The sequence below is a fragment of the Bos indicus genome, chromosome 15, assembly GCF_029378745.1.
Source record: "Bos indicus isolate NIAB-ARS_2022 breed Sahiwal x Tharparkar chromosome 15, NIAB-ARS_B.indTharparkar_mat_pri_1.0, whole genome shotgun sequence".
Lineage (NCBI taxonomy): Eukaryota > Metazoa > Chordata > Mammalia > Artiodactyla > Bovidae > Bos > Bos indicus.
In genome coordinates this window covers 76231735-76255561 of record NC_091774.1, presented here as the reverse complement: position 1 = coordinate 76255561, position 23827 = coordinate 76231735, and the positions used below count along the sequence as shown (strand labels likewise).

At 54.1% G+C, this 23827-nt stretch overlaps 1 protein-coding gene across 4 annotated transcripts in view; it reads left to right on the top strand.

Annotated features, from left to right (window-relative positions):
* CHST1 (carbohydrate sulfotransferase 1) overlaps positions 1-23827 on the top strand; it is an 88888-nt gene that overhangs the window by 47090 nt on the left and 17971 nt on the right. For 3 of the 4 annotated variants that reach the window (XM_070804118.1, XM_070804116.1, XM_070804117.1), the window contains exon 1: positions 22959-23375. The exons of the other annotated variant lie outside the window; for it this stretch is intronic. The gene's annotated coding sequence lies outside the window, so the exon portion shown is untranslated. Of the gene's footprint in view, positions 1-22958; positions 23376-23827 lie in introns of those variants that run through there. 4 annotated transcript variants of the gene reach the window in all.

The window sequence follows — 23827 nt, the reverse complement described above, 5'->3', positions numbered from 1 at the left end:
TGCTGGGAGTTTCCCAGGGAGGGAAGGGCAGAGTGGAGCCCACCTTGGAGAATGCAGGGAAGTTAATTAGGTGGAGCCACTGGCCTTGGGAGTTCTTACAGTTTGAATGGAATAGTCACAGGCCTGGAAGAGAGAGAAGGGAGAGAGAGGAGGAAAGAGAACAGTGAATCTTGCAGCATGGCATTTAAGGGAGCACAGAAAGCTGTGAGGCCAAAGAGGTGGGCAGAGTGTGCCTTCCTTCCTGAGAGCACGGATTCTGAAAAGAGTGGGAACTCCTGGGGGTACTCTGGACTGGGTGGTGGGATGATGCTTAGGGTGGCAGAGATCCTTACAGTCTGGGCTCCTTAGGGGGCCATTTCCAGAGTCCAGGTGAGATGTGATGGGAGTTTGATTTGTCTGCAGCTTTAGGAGGGGGGTCTGGATGGACCTGAATGGCAGATGTCCTTCTGATAGAAAGGGTCTCCACTCACTCTTCCTCTCTTGAGGTCCTCATCTTGCCTCTCTTAATCCGTGTCAGAAGGTCACAGAGCCAGAAGAGAACCTGAAAATGGTCCCACTCCTCCTCCATTACACAGATGGGGAAAACAGAGGCTCAGTCAAAGGACTTGCCTTGACCAAGGGTAAGAAGAGAACTGGCTGCTAGAAATCCATGGGGCCTGTAATTAAGGTTAGACCTACATGCTGGTGACTTTGGATCTGAGGGCTACCTCCTTTCTAGTTCCCAAAAAGGAGTGAGGCACCCCCATCCGAGATAGAGGGTGGATGTGAGTCCTAGTTCAGCCTGGACTTAAGGAAGTGGGAGCTCGTCATGCTGAAGCCACTCACCTGAAACGTGGTAGAGGTGCCATCGTGATGCTACTACTGAAAGAATGAGGCCCAAACTCAATTTTAAAAAGGTGGCCTTACTAGAAAGTCCCTCTAGCCCTTTGGCTCGGTCTAGAATGAAGAACAGCAATGAAAACGAGTTTGAGTTTTTGAAACTGTCTAGGATTTCAAACTGAGCTCTGTTAGAGATTTCCCAACAGATAATCTGGGAATTAAAACCGGATGGCTCCCCAACTATCTACAATTAGAAGAACCAGAAAATTCCAAGGGATACCTCAGCATCCTGCCAGAATCAGACTGAGCTTGAAGAATAAATTCTGAAACTGAGGTGGTCAATGGCTCTTAAGGGACCTGAAATGGTTCTGTGGCATGAAAAAAAAAAAAATCCAGTCTAGTGTGAACTCGTGAGGATTTTAAATGCCTGGAAGGCATGAATGAACAGAACTCCCAGAATCCCTGGAGAAAGGCTCTGGCCCACCCAATGGTTTAGTTTCTTGATTACTGTAATTAGGTATCCATAACGTATGTTACAGGAAAGGAAAAAAGGCAACCGGGTCCTGGGCTGTAATACTCCAGGTCTGTGTCAGCTGCATGCAGCCTCTGACATGTTTCTTAATAGCAAAGGCCTTGGACCTCTGTAGGCTGCTTACCGAGGCTTTAACCTGCATTTTACCCACAGTGTCCAAACTTTGGTATAACACATTCAAGAGGAGGGACGCTTTTACCAGTCTAGGCCACGTAGATTTTAGAAACTGGAGGTGAGCTGATGCTTTTGGGAAAAATCCGACAAACAAAAAAACAATGGATCCAGGATTAAATCTTGGATTGGATTCTCAGTTGTCATTCCCTGAATTATATCACGAGGCCTCAGTTTTCTCATTTGTAAAATAAGTCTCTCATTTGTAAAAGAAGAGCTCCTTCTGCACCAGAGTCACTTTATAGCAAAATACAAAAGCCCTTTGGCCTGGTGTTGGTATCTGGTGTTTGGCTGGGTGAAGAGGAAGGAAGGTAGGTGGGACAGCCAGCAGAGGAGTCTAATTAGGTGAAGTGCCTATGTGTCCTCGTGCGTTCAGTGAGTTGTGTGTGTATCTTTGTGGAGAGGAGAGCTTTTTGGTGAATTTTGATTTGTTCTTTTGACATGCAGGGCATTATATCCTCCTAAAATGTGTTCAACATTTTTCCACTAAAAGGATGGTTTTTTTCTTTCGTTTCAAACGTGCTCTCTTCTGTTTGTCTCTGCATGATTTTGGTGGTAAACTTGTTACTGCTTTGCACACGTGTAGCCCTCCAGCCTCCTTCCCAGATTCTCCCTATATGAGTTGGAGGTGGGGTAGGGGTGGAGTAGGGCAAGGGGTAGCCCCACTTTGGGAGCAGCAAAGGCAGAAAAGCAACTGGGATGGCAGAAGGGTGGGGTGCAAGTCTTTTGCAAAGATGCACCAGCTGCCAGGTACCAGGAGACTTGTCAGGCAGCCCGGCTTTCTAGGGAGCTCCCAGAGCCCCCAGACTCAACACAGTCTTTCTCCTTTATGACCCAAGCCCTCCTTAGGAGATCCCAGGCCTTGCTCTCTGCATAAACTCCTTCTAGGAACTATCCTAGGCTCCCTCTCTCTCTTTGGCCAGTAGAAGCATGTCAGCACTGACAATGTCTTCCTCTTCCTCCTAGCTGGGTCTCTAATTATCTTGCTGATCAAGACACATTTTCCTGGTTGTCTGGACTGATCTCATTTAGTTCAATCTAACCCACTCCAGTATTCTTGCCTGGAGAATCCCAGAGATGGGGGAGCCTGGTTGGCTGCCGTCTATGGGGTCTCACAGAGCCGGACACGGCTGAAGTGACTTAGCAGCAGCAGCAGTCTACTTCTGGGGGTGGGGTGGGGCGAGAGACAAAAAAACCTCCTTCTGCCCCAGCATACCCAGAAATGCTTATAAGACGCCATTTTCATGCACAGAACTTAACGATTCCTCTCTATCCTAATACAACTTCCCCCTTGAGTTGAAGCTGAGTCTCATAGCATGTACTATCTTCTGCCTCCTGTCCAGTTGCTTATACATGTATCAGAGCCCTCCAGCCGAAAGTCACCAGAAACACATCTCTAGTTGAACAAACTTGATTTATTGGCTCATTGCAACAAAGGAGAAACACACCTTATGGGGAACATGGGTGGTCTCAGGAAGAGGGTGTTAGAAAGGACTTGTTATAGGATTGGGGCTTGTTTAAGTGATTTGGGGAGGAGGATTCAAGGAAGCTGGGCCTTGCTCTGGATGGGGTACTGTCCGGAAGAGGCGTTAACTCTATGATTGTTACCTTAAGTCTTTCCTAGAAGGCAGGAGGAATGAAGTGAGATTCAGGCCATAATTGGTAAAGAAGCAGCAGTCATTCGTATTAGCCAGAATGGGAGGATGTGTGGTCGTTGTCATGGCTTAGACAATACCAAGGGCTACTTAGGTAAAAAATCTACCTGCCAATGCTGGAGATGCAAGAAATGCAGGTTCCATCTCAGGGTTGGGATGGAAAATTCCATGGACAGAAGAGCCAGGTGGGCTGCAGTCTATGGGGTTGCAAAGAGTCGGAAGACACAGCTGAATGAACACACAAGCACTGGGAAAGAATGCCAAGTCGGGACTGTCCGGGCTTTTTCTCTTCCTGGTGCACCTTTTTGGCCAAGGGCAAAGCCAGATTGCAAAGCATTCGCCTGTGAATTTCAGGTCTTCACTCTTACAGTGTGCTGGTTAGGAGGCTGTTTACAGAGTGTAGTTGGACAAGAGCTAGTCTCCCTGCCTCTTTGTGGGCAGGGTAAGTTTCTTAATTTTCTGATGTGACAAGGGTTGCATAGCCGCTTTGAAGAAGACTCTGAGCAGAGTACACCAGGCAGCTGTCACTCAGGCGGGGAGTGATTAGAAACAAAACTTTAATTGATCCTGAAGACCGGGGCCAGAATGACCAAATTCAGGAAATGAAACTGTGTCCCAGATTCTTTTCTAGAGATCCGGGTGACTTTTTCATTTCATCTACTTCTAGATTGTTCTACCTGAGCCTGAAGTGTTTATATGGCTGCCCAGAGAAGACTTGCTAGGGTATAGATTCCCTTAGGCTATTCAAGAAGAAATCAAGAGCTACGTGATCATGCATGACAATTCTGGCTGATAGATGAACCTTAAAATTGTTGGTTTGGTTTCCGGAGCAAAAGCTGTGTAACTGATGATATCTACTAGGGTCAGGGGAAAGCTTCAGGTCACCTTTGGCAGCTGAATTGTTCCTACTGTGGGGACTGCAGCTTGCCTAGTAGGTCCAACGAGTGGGTCTGCTGTCCCTCCTGGCAGCCCTCTCAGGAAGTCTGTGTGTACCTCTTTTTGGAAGTTTCTGGACATTCTGTTCCGGGAAACATGATTTGCTGGAGGGGTGGTAATTTTAAACATCTGAGAGTCTCTAAAATTTGTCCTGAAAAACAGGAAAAGTTAGTGTGTGGCGGGTGGTACAAGGCTAACGTCCACATACAAAGCAGAGTCGCAGTGGTGCACAGACCATATTGGCCATGTCATTTATCGCAGCGGGAGTGAGCTGGGTTTTTTTTTTTTTGCCTTCAGGGTCGGAAGCTTTCCTGAGTGGAGTTAAACGGTTTCTGCAAAACAGGATGAAGTATCTCTGCAGAGATTAAACTACTGTAGCAAAAATAGTCTGAATATTAGTTTCCATTTCTGATGGACTAAGTTTTGCTTGATAGGGTTATAATGACCTAAACAGAAGCGTATTTTTGACATGGGGGGATCAAGATTCAATTTTTTAAAAATTAAATTTGAGATTAATTATACGAGGGAAACAAGTATCAGAAGGACCTTAGAAGGAAATCTACCTTCTGAAGTAGCCAAAGAAACAGTTATTAGATGTTTGTCATCAATGGTGGGCAGTAATTATGGGCTGAGAAAAATAAACTCGAAGGTCTTATTTTTTTCTTAAGGGAGGAAGGACCTGGGTTAGGGGGTGGCAGGTGGTGAAAGGGGGCAGGATTTAGATAGGGGCGGTCATGTGGAGAAATCTTTTAGTTGGTTAATAGAGGGAATTCAGTCACTTAGTCATGTCTGAGTTTTTGTGACCCCATGGACTGTAGCCTGCCAAGCTCCTCTGTCCATAGAATTTTCCAGGTAAGGATACTGTGGGGTGGGTTGCCATTTCCTTCTCCAGGGGATCTTTCTGACCTAGAGATCGAACCCAGGTCTCCTGCATTGCAGGCGGATGCTTTACCGTCTGAGCTACTAGGGAAGCCCTAGTTGGTTACTGGAGAGTGTCAAAGTATAGTTAGTGACAAGATTAGTGGGGAAGGCAAAGAAAAATGGCACTGCAGAATCCAAAGTGACCTTGCTTTGTGGTCTTGGGCGGAAGTGGTCCACTTCTGCTGGCAGCAGCTTGTCTGTGGTCTCAGGCAGAAGCTCTCCTTTTCTGGAATCAGCTTTTCCTAGAGGTTTTATCAGAGCCCTCAGTTTGAAGTCTTCAGTGGAATGGATATTCAGGAGTCTGGTGATGTCTGTCTTTGCACGGGGAAATCTGAGCCTGACGATGAGCACCTTGGCGTATTACAGCTGTGTTGGTTGTTAACGGTACTTGATAAGGTCTTTCAAGGTGCAGAAGCTGTTTTCGTCTAGCCATTTCAGGGTGCCAGAACACCGAGCCTCCAGGCTTGTAGGGCATGCAGAGAGGCTTGCTGGAGTGGAACCTCGCCTGGGTGGAGGCCCCAGAGTCTCAGATGTGTGTCCTGTTACGGAGTCCATGGTCCTGGGCCAAGGTGGGGAGAGCTTTAGTCGTATCTTCCTGGAACCGCCACGTCTGTGAAGACCTTCTTTCCAGCACAACTGTGGTTGAACAAGGTTGGGTTTGTCGACTCATTGCAGTCAAAATGAGCACAATCACAAAGAACTGTGGGACTCTTTGAGATGCTTCATTTCGTTCTTGCATATCTTCCTTGTCCGCACTGGAAGCTTTGGAAGGACAGAGCCCCCCGTGCGGTATCTCTGTGTCTAGCACCCCACCGGGCCCAGAGGGGGCGGCTCAGCAGATGGCATTTATGTGGTCATCTGGGTAAGGCCTGAAGGGAGTTTAACCTTTTAAAGAGAGGTCTGTTACTTGACAGAGCTGAGAAATTAGGGTCCTTCCTCTTTCTCCAGAGGCCAGCAAGGGCAGAAAAGAAGGCGTAGACGCCTCTGGAGAGACAGTGAAGACAGCAGCAAGGAGAGCAAATCCCAAACTCAAGCCCTCCTTCCTACTGTTTTAGAAGAAAGGGAAATCGACCTTCTCTACTCCTGGGTTGAACTGGGGCTATGGATGTGGTGTGAGGGTGGGGCTCTCAACGTGGAAAGGAAGGCCCTGAGAAGGAAGGGCACTCACAGAGCTGTCTTTCCTGAAGAACTGAAGCCATTATATCGGCAGGGATATTATGACTTTTATCCACCTGTTCATTTTGGTTTCAGTTGCTCCTGCCTGCCTCCCTTGTCCTCCTTTCCCGTCTGCTTTTTCAAATTCCACAATCCTATATACATTCGTGGTGCTTACATGCTGGGCCCTGGACTTGGCTTATAAAAGATGAGTAAGGCATGGTTCCCAAGGTTCACTTTCCTGCGATTGATGGGGTCTGGTGGGGTGATGGCAGAGGAGTGGTAACCAGCAAAATCGCGGCCACTTTCCTGTTCCTGACCCTCCAGGCTCCAGATGACTTTTGGCTTCTTCTTTGGTTCTGTGCAAGTGCCTAGAGAAAGAGGCATCTTTTGCTCCTTGAAAGCCAAGATGAGAGTCTCCTGTTGCTACTTGTGGCCATTTGGAGGGAGGGGAGGGGCTCTCATATTAGAGGCGTGGTCTTAGCCAGCAACCACCCAGCGCGCCAAGGGGTCTTGTCTGCAGGGACAGAATGGGGACAGGGTGGAGCAAGGAGCAGAGCAGTTAAGTGGTGAGTCAAGGACAGCCAAAGTCAGAACAAGGGCTGGGAATGAAAAATGGGGTGGTGAGAGAGGTCTGGCGGCTGCTGTGAAAGGGTCTTGTCCAACAACCTGAAGGACCCCCTGAGCCTGCTCTGAACCTCCTTTCTGAGATCTGGAGAAGCAGGGACTGGGTGGGGCGGGGGAGCGGGGGTCGGCGGCACACCCCCCTTGAATGCAATGACTACCCTCTCCGAGCCCTGGAAGACCCTCAGGAGGCCCGAGGGCTTCATTCTCTCCCAGGCAGTAGACTCTCTCCTCTTTGACTTATCTCCCTCCAAATCCATCTTCATTAGTAACTATAAACGTCAGAGTCAGAGCCGTTAGAAGGCTGTTCCTAGATAAATAATGCTTTTCATATTTAATTTACGAGTAGTTCTGCAGCCTCTTTGGGGTGTGCTGGGTTAATTAAGAGCTGAATTAGATGGAGCTGCATCTCCCTAAGGAGACTCAATTAAACTCTTTCTGGCGAAAAAAAAAAAAGTGAAACGAAGGAAAGGAAGGTGGTTGAAGAAAGGGGTCCATTGGAGGATACTGCCCCTTCATGGTGACCTCGACCTCAGCCTCAGCCTCTCCTCCCTGTACAGTTTGGAGCCTCCCCCGGTCCAGGAGGCTGGCAATCTGGGCTTGCGGGGAGGTGCAGGGTATTGACCCTGGTGAGCCCGACCAGCTTCTGTGGCTGGAGTGGGGTTAAGGCCCCGTGGCTGGGAAGCCAGCCCCTGGAGCTCCATCGGATGCTGCTAGGATTTGGCTGTGGGGCTGGGGAAGCCGATTCCAGCCTTGGCCAGGATTGTCGCTTGGAAATTCCAACCCCCATCCCTGGCCCTTCTGCCCCCCACCAAATCATTCCCCTTCAGGGGGCTGAGCAGGCCAGGGCGGCATGTGCCCAAGCATTTCATGAGCAGCTGATGAAGTCCCACAGAGCTCTTCCCTCTGGGTTCTGGCTGCTGGGGGGAGGGTTGGGGGATAAGGCCCCCCTCCCTGGTGGGGTTGCATGAGCCTCAGCTTCAGGGGATCAGACTGCAGAGCACAGCCAATTGTGTCTGCTCCTTCCATTGAAGGGGAAGCGGATTCAGCCCAAGTCCTAGGGTGAGTTGGTACAGAGGTGGGCCTGGAATTAGAACCCTTGGGTACTGTCACCAACACTTTTGAATGTGCTTATGCGCAAGCACACACTGCCCCCTTTCCCCTGCTCTTTTCAGGGGCTCATGGATTCACAGAAGGCTCTTGCACACCTCTCATCGGGCAGAAGTCTGCAGGGACAGGGACCCCGCAGCACAAGCGGGTCCTCCCGTCCTGGGCCCCACTCTCTGGGCGCCAAGAGTCGCCTTTCCACCCCAGAGACCCTGTGGGGTACTGTGCTGTCCCTGACTCTGTGCACTCAGAGCCGCAGACCATGTCCGCACGCCCGTATCCCCAGACACAGTCACCAAGCGTCAGATAGCCACAGTCTCCTGACCTCCTCCTGATGTGAGCCCTGGGCTGGGGAACATCTCTGTGCCCAACACGAGTGTGCCCGTGCACGCACCCCTCGGCACGGGGCTCGAGACTAGACAGCTGCTCTGCTGTCCAGAAAGGCTGGAGTGCTCTGGATGACTGTCCCTCAGTCTCCCGCGCAGCTAACTGTGGACTCTGCAGGAAGTGGGGAATGGACCTCCTTGTGACGAAGAGGAAGAGCCTTGAGGGAGTGGGGCTGGAAGGGAGCCTGCCATGTGAGCAGGCGGACGACACCCCTCCACCATGCAGGCTCCAGGAGCCATTCTCACCCGTCAGACCTGGCTGTGTGACATCCTGTCTGTCCTCCCAACCCTTGCTTCCCTCAAAGGCTCCTACAGCAAACAAGGCTAAATGAAACCTGGCCTCGGCCTGCCCAGTTCCCTTTGGTCAGCTATCCACCCAAGAGGAGATGCTGGGGCCTGAACAGGTGGGCGGGGCCTCTTAGACACGCAGGGCGACGGGTGTGTCTCTCTCTGCATTTACCTGGTTCCTGAAGTGTGGCTCCCTCTCCAATTTTATGGCCAAGTTCATACTGGGAGCAGATTTGGCTTCTCTGGCTAAGCTTGGAGGGTGTCTCCTTGGGTGCAGTTATTTTGTTCTCCTCGATTCCTTGTATGTCCTCACCTGGACAGATCCTCTGGGGAGATGGACCCCATCAAGCAGGGTTGGGGGCTTCAGTTCTGACTTGAGGGCCAGGAGGACCTCAGAGATCATCTCTCCCCAGCCCTTCATGTGCAGAGGAAGAGGCGGGAGTTGACCATGGCCTCACGGGGGGATTAGGGGCAAGACGGACTCAGAACTAGATTCCCTGTCTGCCTCCACCCTCTGCCCAGCCCTTCTTCACTGTGCACACTGCAGCTCTTTCTCTTCTTTGCTTTTCTTCCATCATTTCATCTTTGCCTTGCATAGATGTATCTTGCTTTATACAGCAGATAAGTCCTTTTAAACGCTGCAAAGAGCTTTTACACATTGAATCATATTGTACAGTGTGGTCTTTCCCCTCCTACACACTGCGACTAAAGAGCCCACATGACACAAGTTAAAATTAAAAAAATGTTCTGCACACTGCAACTAAGACCCAGCGCGGCCAAATAAATAAATATTTTAAAAAATCAATTGATTAAAACTAAAGGGGTGCTACATATTTCCCTCCGACCCCACAAGGGTCCCGGGCGCCGGCAGGGCAGAGTGAAGTGGCTCCTGAGAGGGAGTGGCAGAGCCAGACATTCTGTCTCCTGTCTGCCTTTTTTCTGGGAAGCCTCTGTTTGTCCCCGAATTCCTCGTTAGATTAAAGACTTGACATGGGAACCGGAATACTTAGATCTAGTCGTGTGTTTTCCAGAGCATGTTGCATAGAACATTGGTCTTGGGAAGTCTGCTGTGAATAAGGGTTTCTTGATTAAAAAAAAGAAAAAAATGTATTTGAGAAATGCTGCATTTTGTCCCTCTCAGAGATGTGCCATGCACATTAGAGTATTGGGAAGTCCTGCTAAAATACCTGCTTGACTGCCTTCGCAAGTCGTCTTTGACCATAGGATCCTTTACTTCTGGGAGCACCTGCTTTTGGAGCACAGGATGAAAACGTTGGTCTGGTTTATCTGCTGTGTTGATTTGTGTTTGTCACCTCTCTTATTTACGCAAGGCCCCCTGCCACGCTCCGTTTGCTGGGCGTCCTGACTTCCCTGTCCTCGTCGGGGCACCAGAGGCTGGAGCTGTTTCCTTTGGCTCCTTAAGTAGAGGGGACAGGAACAGGGAGGGCTCACGGGGGAGTGGCCCAGAAAAGCTCAGGAGCAAAGCTAGAGAAGTGGACCAGGAGAGCTACATGGAATGGGAGGCTGGGGGAGGTGAGAGCCAGCCACTCTGGGGCATAGACGAGGAAGTAGAACCTGTGGGTGTGAAGGGAGGGAGGCCCTGAGTGTCTGTCTAGGGCCCTGGGTCTCATGTACAGCTCCACCCCCTGTGCCTGACTGTGGCTTTCCTGCTACTGCCCCACCCCCCGAGCATGCTCCACCAGCAACCACTGTCTCTCTGGAGCCATTAGACTCATTGGAAAAGCCCCTGATGCTGGGAAAGAGTGAAGGCAGGAGGAGAAGGGGAAGACAGAGGATAAGATGGTTGGATGGCAGCATTGATGCAATGGACATGAGTTTGAGTAAACTCCGGGAGTTGGTGGTGGATCCGAAGCCATCTGTTCTCCGGAAGTGAAACAAGGCGTTGTCCCCACGGCCTCTCCTGTTTGGAGAACTATTGTTAGTTGGGTTGGAGCCTTGGGGGGAGTAACCTGAATGCTGGTGCTTGGATCTGTGTCTTTTCTGTATCCTTGAGATGAAGTGGGGGAAGGGCGGGGGCTGCATGGTGGTGGTGGTGGTTGGTAACTCAGCTTCCGCAGTCCTGTGGGCAGGGCTCTGTCCCTGGGACGAGACAGCCTCTCCCCGTCTGAGTCTTAGGCTGGGACTCCCTAAGCACCCAAGGATGGACAGATGGGAAGATCTGTTTGTCCAGACCAGTGCCCTGCTTTGGTGTCAGTTGGAAGAACTCACTGGGTCATGAAAACCTCACATTTTTAGGTCACATCTGGGGTCCATTTGGCAGCTACCTAGTGGCTGCCTACTATGAGCCTGGTCGTGAACTAGGTTCTAGGTTTACAGAGACCAGTAAGCTCTAGGGCCCTGACCTCAAGGTGTTCCCAGTCTAGTAGGAAACGCACATGCATAGACGTTTAAAAGGGCAAAATTATAATGGATGAGGGGGTGAAAAGTACGTTGGATTCCACTTTCATGGGAGGGAGCTGGGGCAAAAGCCTTGGCAGGAGAGATGACCAAAGTGAGACATCAGGCCTGAGGAGCTGCTCTCCAGACAGGGGCTCGTAGGAGGGGTGGGGCCTGGTGGGGGGAAAGCTGGTCTGTCCAGACTGTGGTGCTGGGAGTGGCATGAGGCAGGGGTGCCCAGGCAGGGCGGAGAGGGGGCAGGAGGTGGGGAGGGAAGAGCAGGTGGCCAGCACAGACCTGGCCCTGGCTGAGGGGCAGTCCTGTGAGCCACGGTAGGATCAGCCCTGGGTCAGAACACGTGCTGAGGTCACTGCTGAAAGCCAGAGTGCTTCAAGGCAGATTTTAAAAAGGCAAGGTGGAGGGTGATGGCTTGCCAAGGTTTATTCAGCTCTCTGGGCTGCTTAGCTTGTTAAATGGAACTTTGTCTGGATTTGGCCTCCTGGGGAATTATCAGGCCATCAAGCCCCCCTGAGGTCACTGTGCTGCCCTGAGCGAGCATAGAAACAGGGGCAACCCTGACAGGAAGCAGCCTGCCCTGCCCTTAAGGGGTGTGCCCGAAAGCCCGCCCCCTGCCTCCTGCAGGAGGGGTGAGGCTGGCATGGAGGGGCCAAAAGGCTGCTGAGGAGGTGGGGAGCGTTGGGACGGGCTGAGAGGCCTGCAGAAGGTCTTTCCGGGTTGGACCCTGGCCTATCGTCAGGCTCCCTAGTTCCCAGGCCCCACACAGAGGGCGCTGACAATGGTCTCTGTGTGGCCTTAGCGTTTCTCCCACTTGTCAAGGGTTCATTTATTTTCTTTTTTCCTCCCTGTAAATCAGAGTTGATACAAGGGCTTCTTCCACCCTTGTTTTTCTAGAGAGGGAGAGAAAGAGAGTGTGTCCTGCCCCCAGCTTTTCTTGGTCTTCTGATTTCCTTCCAGCCTCCCGTGCGTTCACCTGTCTGAGCCCTGGTGTCCTGCTCAGCTCCAGCTGTGGCTGCCTCTGCCCTTATCTGCTGCCTGCAGCTGTCCCTGGGGACCCAGGCCCCCTTTCCCCCCTCTTTCCTCCACTCTCCACTTCTGGCTTTGAAGGCTTCGCACATCTCCAAGCAAGGCCTGAAGTCCCATTCCAGACGCCCGGATTTTGTTTTGTTTTGTTTTTGCAGGGTTGAACAGACATGTCATTGGTGTCTGTCTGTGTGAATAATTCAGGGGAGGGGGGATGAGGTGGGAGGGGGGATGAGTTGGCAGGGGGGTGCCCTTTTCCGGCCGTCTTAAAGCCATAATAATAGCTGACATTTATTGAGTGTCTACTATGTGCCTATTGCTCTAAATGCTTTATTTAATACACTTATTTCCCTTATTCCTTTCAACGACCCAAGGAAGTAGGCACACATTAAGTTCTCATTTAGAATGGGGGCCCAGAGAAAGGGTGAGAAAAGCCAGCCATTTCATTGCTTCCTTGGTGGGAGATCTTTCTTCCCCAGGAGAACGACTCTCTAAAGGCCAACTAGGGCATCCCTCTGCCTCTGGCCAGGACTGACTCAGAGAACCACATCTTGTGAAGAGGAGGGCTCTGGACCAGGCTGAGGGGTTTTGGATCGAAGTTGGTTCTTGGTGTCTTGTTCAAGGTCATAGTCAGAAGGTCGTTCTTACAGCTGAACTGAAACCCTCCTTACCCCCAGCATACCCCTGTATTACAGGGAGTGTCAGCTGGAGTGGGGTCAGCATTTTCTCTTCACCAGGTCCGTACCTTCCGGCAGGTTGAAGCAGGTGTCTGGACTCTTAATTCAATGTTCTTCCTTTGGGTCCCAAGATCCTAACATTCTCCCTCTGTCCCGAAGCTGGACACTGGGCCTGGGCTCCCCATCCTTCTCTCCTCCTTCACGCCCCAGCCAGCAGCCCCCTGCCCTGTGATACTCCTTTATCAGCCTCAGGAGCAGAACGGGGCCCCTGGTGCCCTGTTACGTATGTCTTTGCTGTTTCCACAGCCTGGCTCAGGGCCCGTCAGGCTGTGGCTGGAAGATTTTGCCCTTTAAAAAAGATGTCTTTCTTTTAAAGGGTGAGGAACTAATCATTAATGTAAAGAAATCTTCTTGGACAATCTGTATTCTGGGCCTGCTTAGAAAAGAGTTGAGCAACAGAGTGGTGGAACCACTCTGGAGAGGGGCAGAGATAACTCAGCTGCAGGGGAGGGAAACCTGATGGACTGGGGTAACACTGGGTGTTCCCCCCAGGCCCTGAGGGGCTGGTCCAGGCTCAACGACTGCCTCCCGGAGGTTAGACAGTCAAGGGACGCTTGATGCATGGATTATCATTTTGGGCGACTTCTGTTTATGGCTGCACTGGGTCTTAGCTGTGGCACGCAGGGTCTTTGTTGCCTGATGTGAGACATCTTTGCAGCTTGGAGGAGCCTTTGTTGTGGAATATGGGCTCTTATCTGCAGCATGTGGGGTCTAATTCCTTGACCAGGGATGTAGCTGGCCCCCTGAATTGGGAGCTCCGAGTCTTAGCCATTGGACCGCCAGGGAAGTCCCATTACGGGGGACTTTTTGAGACAGCATTTCTGGTATGGATTTGAGCAGGGCATGAGGCTGAAGACAGGTGGGGCTGTTTCAGGGTCTGAGGAGACCCTTTCACTCCAGAGAAAGGACGGCCTACAGCTCTCACCTATCAAGGAATGACCTGGACGGCCCAAGGGAATTTCCTACCTGCAGAGCCTGGCCAGGTGCAGCCAGTCCTGGGTGGGGATGTGCTGAATGGTCATGAAAGTGCTGGGGAGCAGCAGGCTGGGAGCTGGAGCCCTGGGTACCTACCCCAGTGCTGTGCTGGCTGCCCCCGTGAAGGCTTGGCACTCATCAATAAAATGGAGGGGTTTCTCCCCACCTTCCTGCCTCACCTGAAGCCGCTCGGAGGGTGACACGAGCTACGGATGTGATGCTCAGAGCAGACTTGCGCCAGGAAACTTGGGGTCTGTAGGGAAGCTGCTTTCCTGGCCAAATAAACCCCTTCCTCTCTGTTCCAGGATGTTTGATTCCCCCTTATCCACCATGGTCACCGTGTGACCTGGTCCCTTACTTTCTGGCTTGTCTCTGGACTCCCCCGCCCCACCCAGGTAACATAGGCTCATTCAGGACCATGTTACTGTTACCTCTGCTATGCCCAGCATAAGGCCTGGGCAGGAGGTCATCCTCCAAGTCCCCAGGTGAAGGCTACAGAAGCAACGGACTCTGCCTCCTCCAGGGGATTTGATCTTGGAGGGGCCCTGGAGGCAGGGCACTGCTGCCCATCAGGGTGTTAAGAGGCTATGAAGAGCCCAAGCGGGGACATACATTTGATCCCTTGCAGACAGGAAAAATGGGGCTCAGAGGTTCAGTGAATTGCCCAGAGCAAATCAGCTTCCAGGCCAGAACGGCCCAGCCACGTGTGTGCACACTCTGTCTGCTGGGAGTGCGAAGCTGTGGGCATCTGGTAGCAGAAGGAAAGCCAGGTAGGTGATGCCGAGGTGCTGCTGACACCTGTCCCACCCAAACCCCTACCATCTTTGTCTTGATTTTCCTTCCTTGTGGTAACTCTTGGAGACCCGGAGATGGCCCCGGGCCCCCACGAGTCTTCCTGCCTCTGGGCTCTGAGACCTGAAAGAAAATCAGGTATCCACATGCCCCACATCCTGGGTGCCTCCCTGGATCTCCAAACTTTGCCCTCCAGGTCCAGAAGGGACCTGGAGCCCTGGTAGGGGAGGCCCTCTCCTTGAGTCACCCTCTCTGCAAAAAGCTGTGTAGACACTGTTGCCCCGGGAGTGAGGAGTGGATCCTTCCAAGATGTGCCTGCTTGGCTCCAGGTTCTGAGCTGGAGCACCCATACTCCTCTGCATCTCCTCTCCGGTTCCAATAATCCACGCAGGGATGTATCTTTGTTTTCATTTTGTAGATGAAGAAACTGAGGCACAAAGAGATGAAGTCAATGTGCCCGCGGTCCTCTGGCCTGTAAGTGGCTGAGCTGGGATTCAGACCCAGGACTTGGACCTAAGCTGGCCCCTGTTGAGCAGGATGTTATGAGCGGCAGTTGAGCAAAGCAGGGCTGCTCTGCTCTGCACACCCCCAGCCAGATTCTAACCACATGTGGTTGGCCTCCCTGGGCCTGGGACTTCCTGGGTTTGCTTTCGAGGGACCTGGGAGAGGAACCTATGAGAAAGCAATAGCAGGGTGGGAGCAGCGGGCAGGGTGGGGACCTGAGCAGGCATGCCAGCAGCTTGAGGGGGCCCACGTGGAAGCAGTCAGCATCCTTGGGGCACCCACCCTCTCTTCAGGGTGGGTGGGGGACTGGGCTCTGTGAAGTAGTGGCTTCTCCACAGCTCCAGCCCCACCCCAGCCCCTGAACTCTCAGGCCACAGTGGGCTCTGGACGGTCCGTGGTGGAGCCCGACCATGAACTGTGCCCAGCTGGGCAGCCAGCTGCAGTCTGGCTGGGTTCGAGGAGGGATGACAGGCTGGAGGTGAGTAGGGAGAGTGGAGAGAGGCTGTTTGGCTTTGAAACTAAGTGCATGGAAGCAATGGACATGACGGCTTGGGAACTGGCAACTCAGGCACTCTTTCATTGTTTAATTTCCCTTTTTGAATAAGTGATACACTCCTGTGGGTTAAGAAAAGAGTATACGGGGGAAAGTCTTCCTCCAGCCCGGGTCCAGCAGTGGGGCTTCTCTTCCCAGAGGTTACTGTGGTGACTGTGTGTCTGTCTAGAGATGATCTAATCTACGCAGACAGATTTGTACAGACGGTATTTTAAAACGTGTTTGTGTACTATCTGGGAACTAATGTTAAGGGCATCACTTATTCACTCAACTGTGTATCTTGGTGATCTGTATATAAAGAGCTGTATAAAGGTGAATATATAAAGAGGTATACAAAAAGCTTCCCTCGTCTTTAATTATGACTGGGTAATATTCCATTCTATGGATGTATTGTCATTTTTTTTAAAATATAAAGTTACGTGGAGCGATCTATACACAGCGAAGTGCACAGATCTTCAGCAGACGGCACAGTGAAAGTGAGTGTGTGCAACCATGTGACCACCATCCGAAGAGAGACTTTTGCACTTTCCTGGAAAGTTCCTTTATGCCCCTTCCCGGTTAATTCGCCTCTCAAGGAGTTACTGTTGTTCTGACTGACATAACTGCACCTTGAGTTCCTTGTCTTAAAAACTGGGGTCCTGCTGGAGCTCGCTCACTTGTGAGTTGTGAGGATAACGCAGGTATCTAGGGCAGTGCTTGGCACAGAGAAATTGTCTGACAGAGGATGGAGATCAGGATTATCATAAATAAGTCCCTGGTCAGTGCTCTTTCTCCTGCCTCTGCCTGGGCTCTCCAGTTACCTCCACATCCCACCGCCCGTGCCCCCACCCCTCCCAACACACATTCTCACTCACACACCGTCTAGCCACCGATAGAGACCAAGAGGGTCATTGTGCAAAGCCCAGGCCGCTTGAATGGCTCCATTGTTCCTGGGCTGAGTTCCCAGAGCCAGCCAGTGCAGTGCTGACCAGGGCTGGGCTGTGCAGTGCGAGGTGCCCACGGGCCGCTGGCCAAGGGCTGACCACACCCGGCAGGACAGCCCTCAGGAGCCACAGTTTTCCCAGTTTGGCCTGAGGGCCAGGCAGGGGAGCCCCGAAGACACTTCCCGGTCTCCGCTCAGCTTCTCGGCTCCTGAAAGACCAGGCCCGGCAGGCGGTGGACTCTTGAGCTGGCATCTCACGTTGGGGGCAGATGAGGAGTGGGGACCAGGTAAGGAAAGGGGACGTGGACGCTGAATGCTTTCTTACCCCTCCTCCCCTCCTGGGATCAATGGATGCGGACAGCCTGGGAGTCTGGAGGAAGCGGCTCACAGGTATCCGCCGGGAAGCAGCAGCCCCTCTCTGGGCATCTCCCACCCGGGAACTGGCCCAGGAGGGCAGGCCTCACGGTCACCTCAGGGTCAGACCCTCCCAGACGGAGACTTCTGCATCCTGGTATGAAAGGTGAATCTGCACCCCTGCTGAGCTTCTCCAAAATTCCATGGAGGTGAGGCCTCAGGACAGCCCAGCATCGATCTCCTGGCATCTACCTGTCTACACCCTCCAATGCCCACCTGTGAGATGCAGTGTGGGGCCCACATTTGCCCTGCTTGTCACCACATGCCAGCAGAGAATGTGACCTTCTCAGCGCCAGCCAGGGCTGGGGAAGAGAGCCTCAGTGGCTAACATGAGGTGAGTACTCATGAGCAAGAGGAAGTGGGGGCGTGTGAGGAGTGAGAGGCAGGGGGCAGGAGCTGGCCAGGAGGCAGGTGAGGGGGTGGGGGCCTGGGGAGTAGGGGCAAGGGTTTACCAGATGGAATCCCAGGCTTTCTTAGGGCTTGGCTCCTTTCTGCTTCAAGAGACCAGACTGGCCTTTCCTGGCTGTTTGAGGTCCCCAGAGTCAGGGCCAGGGTGCTCGGTGGTCCCCCATAGTACCGGGACATGCCCTTACTCACCTCCTGGGCCCAGACACTGCCCCTCCCTCCCTAATCCTGGCAGCTTGGCCACCTGCCTCTCAGAGCTTGGGCCTCTGCACCTGTCCCTGGCCTGGTTCCGAGCTGGACCTTACACCTTGGTCTGAACTGCCCCACCCAGGGGCTGAGGCTTCTGTAGGCAGGAGAGGAGGCGTGAGGCCAGCCCTGCCAGGGGCCTGCCTCATCTGGGCCAGCCTCTCTGGCCACGGTAACGTGGAGGCCTGGGCATGACCCAGGATGCGGGATTTCGTTGCAGCCCACCACCCTGCACCGTCCACTCCCGGTCCCAACACCTGCCCCGCCCCAGGACTTGTTCATTGTACTCTTGTTTTCCGATCAGACACACGGATGCAGCCCACCTCAGGCCTTGTTTGCCTTTGCTCAGTCTGTCCGTCTCCCCCAGGGTTCTGTGACTGGGTGGGGAGCCAGAGGTGGAGGCCCTCTCCAGGTGACCACAGACTACGATGGGGCCCCCTCTCCACCCCACCAGCAAGGAAGCTCTCGGAAGCACCTAGGGAGACACTGGATCCCGAGAGCGCACCCTCGTCTGTCCTCAGTCTGGGCCTCCAGGATGAGTGCAGCAATGGCTGCAGAGAGGCTCAGGGCAGGTCAACTTCTGCGCTGACCTCTTCCTCAGAGGCGGCTCCTCCAGAAGGAAGTGGCCATTTGGCCTTCTGTGACCTCTTCCTTCCTCCCAGAAACTGGGGGGGAATTGGGTGACACTTGCCTTGGCAAGATCTGGGCTGGACTGAGTGAGGCCAGAGGAAGGAAGACGGAGCCTGCAGGCTGGGATAAGGCCTGAGTCAGTCAGCGGAGGATCGAGACAGACACCTCCTGCATTCCGCCCAGCAGGGCCAGCAGGGCTGGAGCCCTGGAGTGCCTGGGGTAGTCCGGGTAGCAGGTGTGTTGTGGCTTGGCTACCTCCTAGAAATAAATCGCTTAGTTGCCCTGTTTCCTGCCTCCACTAAGATATGTTGGCATCCTCTGATTTACTGCTGTAACTGGAGGAGAGGGACTGTCTGTTGGGAACAGGTTCAAGAAGAGGAGGAGTCAGGAGGGAACAGGGCCTCCTCCCTGGCCCCTTGGCTGGCATCTGAGGCCCGGGCTTAGAGGTTGCAGCCACCAGCAGGACAAGCTCTTTGCAAAGAGGTTTTGGGAAACTTAGGGTGCAAATCGTTATGTCTCGGGGCCCTGGGGACCTACCTAGGACCCCTGTGCTGGGGAAGAGGCTGCTCTTCTGGCTCCAGCAGCCCAAGGAGGGGCTCTGGGAGCCTCAGGAGTCATCTCTTGGCCTGGCCATTAGCTTCCCTGCAAAGGTCAAAATTGGGGAGACATGGTACGTGGTGGGGGCACTTCAAGTAGCCTCATGGCCTTTGGCAGGTTCTAGAGCAGGAGCAGACAAGACAGATGGTCAGTGGTGACCGCAGTGGTCAAGCTGGTCTGGGAGCCACATAAATTCCCTTTGAGGGGTTCAGAGACCCTTTAGGTGGGACAGTAGGATGACCTTTCAAGGGGCTTCAGCTTGAGGATCTGACAGGGCAGGAAAGGGAAAGAACAGGAATTTGGGAGTTTTGGCCAAAATGATACATTCTGAATCTAGGATCTCATGAGGCCTGGTGACCTGTGGGCCCGGTGACCTGTGGGCCTAGTGACCCATGGGGTTCTTATGAGAAAGAAATGGGGTCACGTATTCCTAAGGAAGCAAAAGTTCCAGGTAAGGTCCTCAAATATTTGTCTTATTTCAACCACAGAGAAGTTGAGGTCCTTTGATTCATCTAGAAGAGGAATTCATCCAGAATAAGACTTCATCTTGGACAGGGCAGAATTGGGGGAAAAGAGATAGATAAGAGACCTTTCCTTCCAAGAGCTGTAGACCCACTCATTCCAACCCACTTCTTCTGTGGCCTCGGCTAAGTTGATTAACCTCTCTGGGCCTCAGTTTGCTGATCTATGAAATGGAGTCGGTTTGGCTCGCCTCTGAGGCCTCCTCCAACTCTTATCATCCAATCACCCATGGGGAAACTGAGGCTCTAGAGGACGGGTCCATGGGGCCTTGCCACCTCCACCCAGGCTTTTCAGATTGGAACTTCAGGCTCTCAGGCCTGAAGTCCGGGGCCAGCCAGGAGTCGTCTTCCACGCCCTCGCTGCCTTGTCAGCATCCCTGTGAGACAGGGCAAATTGAGGATCCCTGCGCAGATCTTAAATCAGAGCCTGGGCCATCAATCTCTCAGAACAGACTGAAATAACCAGGTGGGTGGCACAGACTGCCACCGCCTGGACAGAGAGGGATATTAAAAAGCTGAAATCTAGAGCCCCCAGATCCCTTAACCAATTTCCCCAAATCCCAGGGACCTGCGCTCTGAAGGGAGAACTCATTTTAGAGTTCTCTGGGAAGGTCTGGGGGCTCCGTTTCAGGAAGCTCCTGTATCTGGGGGCTTCTGAAGACCCCAACCCCTGCCACCATCCTTTCCAGCCCATTCAACCTGCCATTCCTCCCTGTAGGCACCCTCCCTAGAGTCAGGCTGGCAGTGGTGGGGCAGCTAAATGGTTCGCAGGTAGAACCAACCAGCCTGCTTGCTCAAACGCTGGCTCTGCTGCTCACCAGCTCTGCACACCTGGGCAAGCCGTTTAACCTGTTTGGCTCTCAGTTTCCTCATCTCTGAAATGGGAATGCTCACACCTCCTTCATAGAGTTGTTCTGAGGATGAAACGGACTAATCCACACAAAGTAAATAGTACTGTGCCCGGCACAGGGTAAGACCTTGAATGTTAGTCATTAATGTCAATCTTCCTATATTATTCCACACATGAGCTCCATCTGGCGAGCCGCTGCTGCCTCTCACAGGCTCTCCTGCTCTTTTGCCTTTTTTTACACCCTATCCATCCCTCAAGCCTCAGTTCAATGGCCTCTTCCTCCAGTAAGCCTTCCCTGAATGGCCCTCCGAGGCTCCATCTTCCTCCGACTTCCAAAGCTACATGTTTTGCACTCAAGTCACATTTGTAGCAACTGGTTTTGGCTCCTCCGTTGGGATCCAAATGCCCTGAGCAAAGGCCTGTTTTCTCCATCCTCTCCTCCCCTGTAGCGTCTGCCACAGTGCTGTGCGCACAGTAGGCGCTCACAAAACGCTCATGCTTGTCAACTGGGAGATTCCAGGAAATGAAACAGAATCCCGGTGTTCCCGAGACCAGGTCTTTTGTCTATTTTTAGAGTTTAAATAGTTTTCAAAAAAAAAAAAAAATTCCGAATTCCACTCCATCTTTCCATTACAACCCCACCAATCTTTTCATGTCGGCCAGAGGTACATTTCCTTCCTCTCCACTCGAAACACACTAGAATTTGAAAAATGAGGCGATGGATCTGAGAGGGCGAGATAGAGGAGGTGCTCTCTAAACCCCCGACTATTCCTCTCAGGCTGAAGATGGTGGGGAGGGATTAGCTCTGGGTGAAAGGGAAGGGTCTGATGGCTCAGGTCTGGGCTCTTGGAGACTGGTTTTCTAGAGAGATGAACAGGGTTTTGAAACACAGAAGTCCTTGCTCCTGGAAGGTCAGCACTGCCACTCCTTGGGGGAGCACGTGGGGAAACTGGTCTGATCAGCTTGAGGTGGAGATGGAGGCTTGGGGCTACCATCCCGGCTGTGGTGGGAGGAGGGCGGGCCACGCTGAGGTCCCTGCAGCTGAAGAACTCACTGGAAGAGGAGCGTGGGTAACATCGGATCGTGATGGCCTGACGGGGACCCACTGCCAGACTGACTGCCAGTGGCGGTGGGGGAGTTTATCTCATTACGAATTTGCAGTTGTGACCAAGATAAATGACTGTTTGGTTTTGGTGGGCCCCTGGGGGGCAGAGGCTTTCATACCATCTGGCTCTGGCAGAGAGAGGGTCTCAGTGATCTGAATACGGAGGCCCTTAGAGAAGCGCAGAGGCCACACCCTTCTCTGGGTGACTGAGTTTAATGTTCATTTCTGGCTGCCCCGAACCCCAGCCTGCCAGTAGCAGTGACAGCACTGTGCAGTTATTAAGCGCTTGGCATGGGCTGAGTGCTTTGCATACATTTTACCATCTAGTGTACAGCAGCCCCGAGAGGCGAGGACTGGTATCTCCATCTTTTGGGGGAGGAAACTGAGGCGCAAAGAGGTTGCATCCTTCATGCACATATTCGGCAGACTGTGGCCCAGGGGCTCCCGTGCCAACAACTCAATCACACAGTCTGTGGTTGGGTGAGGAGGCTTCCCTGGGGTGCCTGAAGTTTTCATGTCACCCATGAATCTCTGGCTATAACTGGAAATCAGAGTTTCAGAGATGGGTGGAGATAGAAGCTGACTGCTTTTCCTGGCCTCAGAAGATAACTGCTTGGTCAGAAGCTGAGGAGTGACAGGGGATCGGCCAGATGAGGACACAGGCCCCCACGGTGGCCAGCCCCTGCACAGTCAGAGCTGGTGGCAGAGCTGCGCTTCCCTGCTGTCCCCTGCAGCCCAGGGGCCACTGCTCCCAGGTACTCTCTGCCTGTTTACCCGGCTTCTCCTACACTTCACTCTGAGAGGCCAGGGGTCCATCTGTCTTGTCACCAACGAGTCCCTGGTGCCCATGCAGACACGGCCTTCGAAAGATGCTCAGTCAATATTTATGCAAAGAATGAGAGGCTGAGGTGCTCAGCCTGCGGGCTCTGGGCTCTGCCGGCGGGTCTCCCTACATAAGGGAGGCAGTGGCTCCAGATTTCCACCTAGGAGCCCCAGCATCTGACTGGTAGGACGGGTGGGGGTGGGGGCGGGGTGGAGGGCTGGCCTGGAAGAGGGTCCGCCAGCAAATGCACCTTAATGCCTGCCCCGCACCCCAAACAGCCTGTGGACCCCGCCCAAGAGGTACCAATGGAGCAGGAGCAAACGATTCATTTCCACATCTGAGAAATAAAGGGGGTGGAGGGGCGTGACCTAGGGGTCTGTGCTGGGCTATTGGTACCAAAAGATACAAAAAGGCTCCTGTTGTGGGTTCTGGGGTCCCCGAGCTAGGCTGGGGGCTGCAGGCGAACTTCTGAAGGTGGAGGGGCATTCAGGCGGAAGGCCGTCCGTGAGCGCTCTCCACCCCCGCCCCACACACACCGGGGGCGGGGTAGGGGTGTGTACAGAAAGTGGTGCCAATGGGTAGCCTGCGCCTTCGCTCGCTGGGCTTCCAAAACCCGGGTTGTGGGTGTGGCTCCCCCCGGGTTTGGATGGGTTGGCACAGGAACCGGCCTGCGAACGGGGGTGTCCCGAGGGCTGGTGGCTGGAGCAGCGCGGGGAGCCTGAGCCGGCAGGGCGGCGCGGGGAGCGGGAGGGCGCGCGCTGGCGGGGTGGGGAAGAGCAGGGGGCGGGCGGCAGCTGAGGGGCGGGCGGCTTTGGGGGGGTGGAGCCCGGACCGCAGCGCCCGCCGCTCGCTCGGCGCCGTAGCCGCCGCCGCTGCTGCCCAGGGCTCGGGACGCAGGGCGGCTGGCGCTCGGCGAGGCTCCGGCGCCCCAGGCTGCCGCGCTCTCGGTCCCAGCCCCCGGCCCCCGGCCCGGCGCCCCCGGGGCTCTCGCGCTCCGGTCTCCGATCCCGTACCCCGACCCGGAGAACGCTCTCAGCTGGCCGAGCGGTCCTGGGCTCGCGCCCCCGGGCCATGAAGAGGGGCCCGTGAGGGGCGCGCGGAGGCGGTGGAAGAGGCAGGAGGAGGGAGGCCGAGGAGGAGGGCGCGGGAGGCAGAGGATGCCGCCGCCGCCGCCGCCGCCGCCCGCCGGCCTCCGGCGAGCCTGACTCCAGACCCGAGGATGGAGCCGGCGCTGGGCGCTGCAGCGGCTCCCGGCGCGCCCCCGACCAGGTACCGGCCGGGCCCGGCGGGCCCCGGGGCGGGAGGGAGCGGACACTCGCCGCAGCAGCCGGGAGGGGCGCGGGCGCGGTGGGAGACGCCCCTCCGCTTGGGGACAGTCGCTACGGGCGGTGCGGGGCGGGGGGAGGACCGCAGCTTGTCGGGCGCAGGAAGGGGCTTTCCGGGGCCGGCGGCGGGTGAGCGCAGCGATCGCCCTGGCCCTCCCCGCCCCCATTCGGGGAAGGCAGCAAACTTGAGTCGCGCGGCGGCCGCGAGGCACCCGCTCCCCTCCTCGGCGGAGCGCACTCGGGGGCTGCCTGAGGCTTGGCGTCCCATAGCCTGCCGGGCTCGGGGCTGCTGAGACCCCTGCAGACCCTGGGGTCCCTACGTCTGCACCAACTTTCCAAAACCACGCTGCACGCGGAGACGGGGGCTGTCGTCTGCTTCCTGCCCCCAGCCACTGC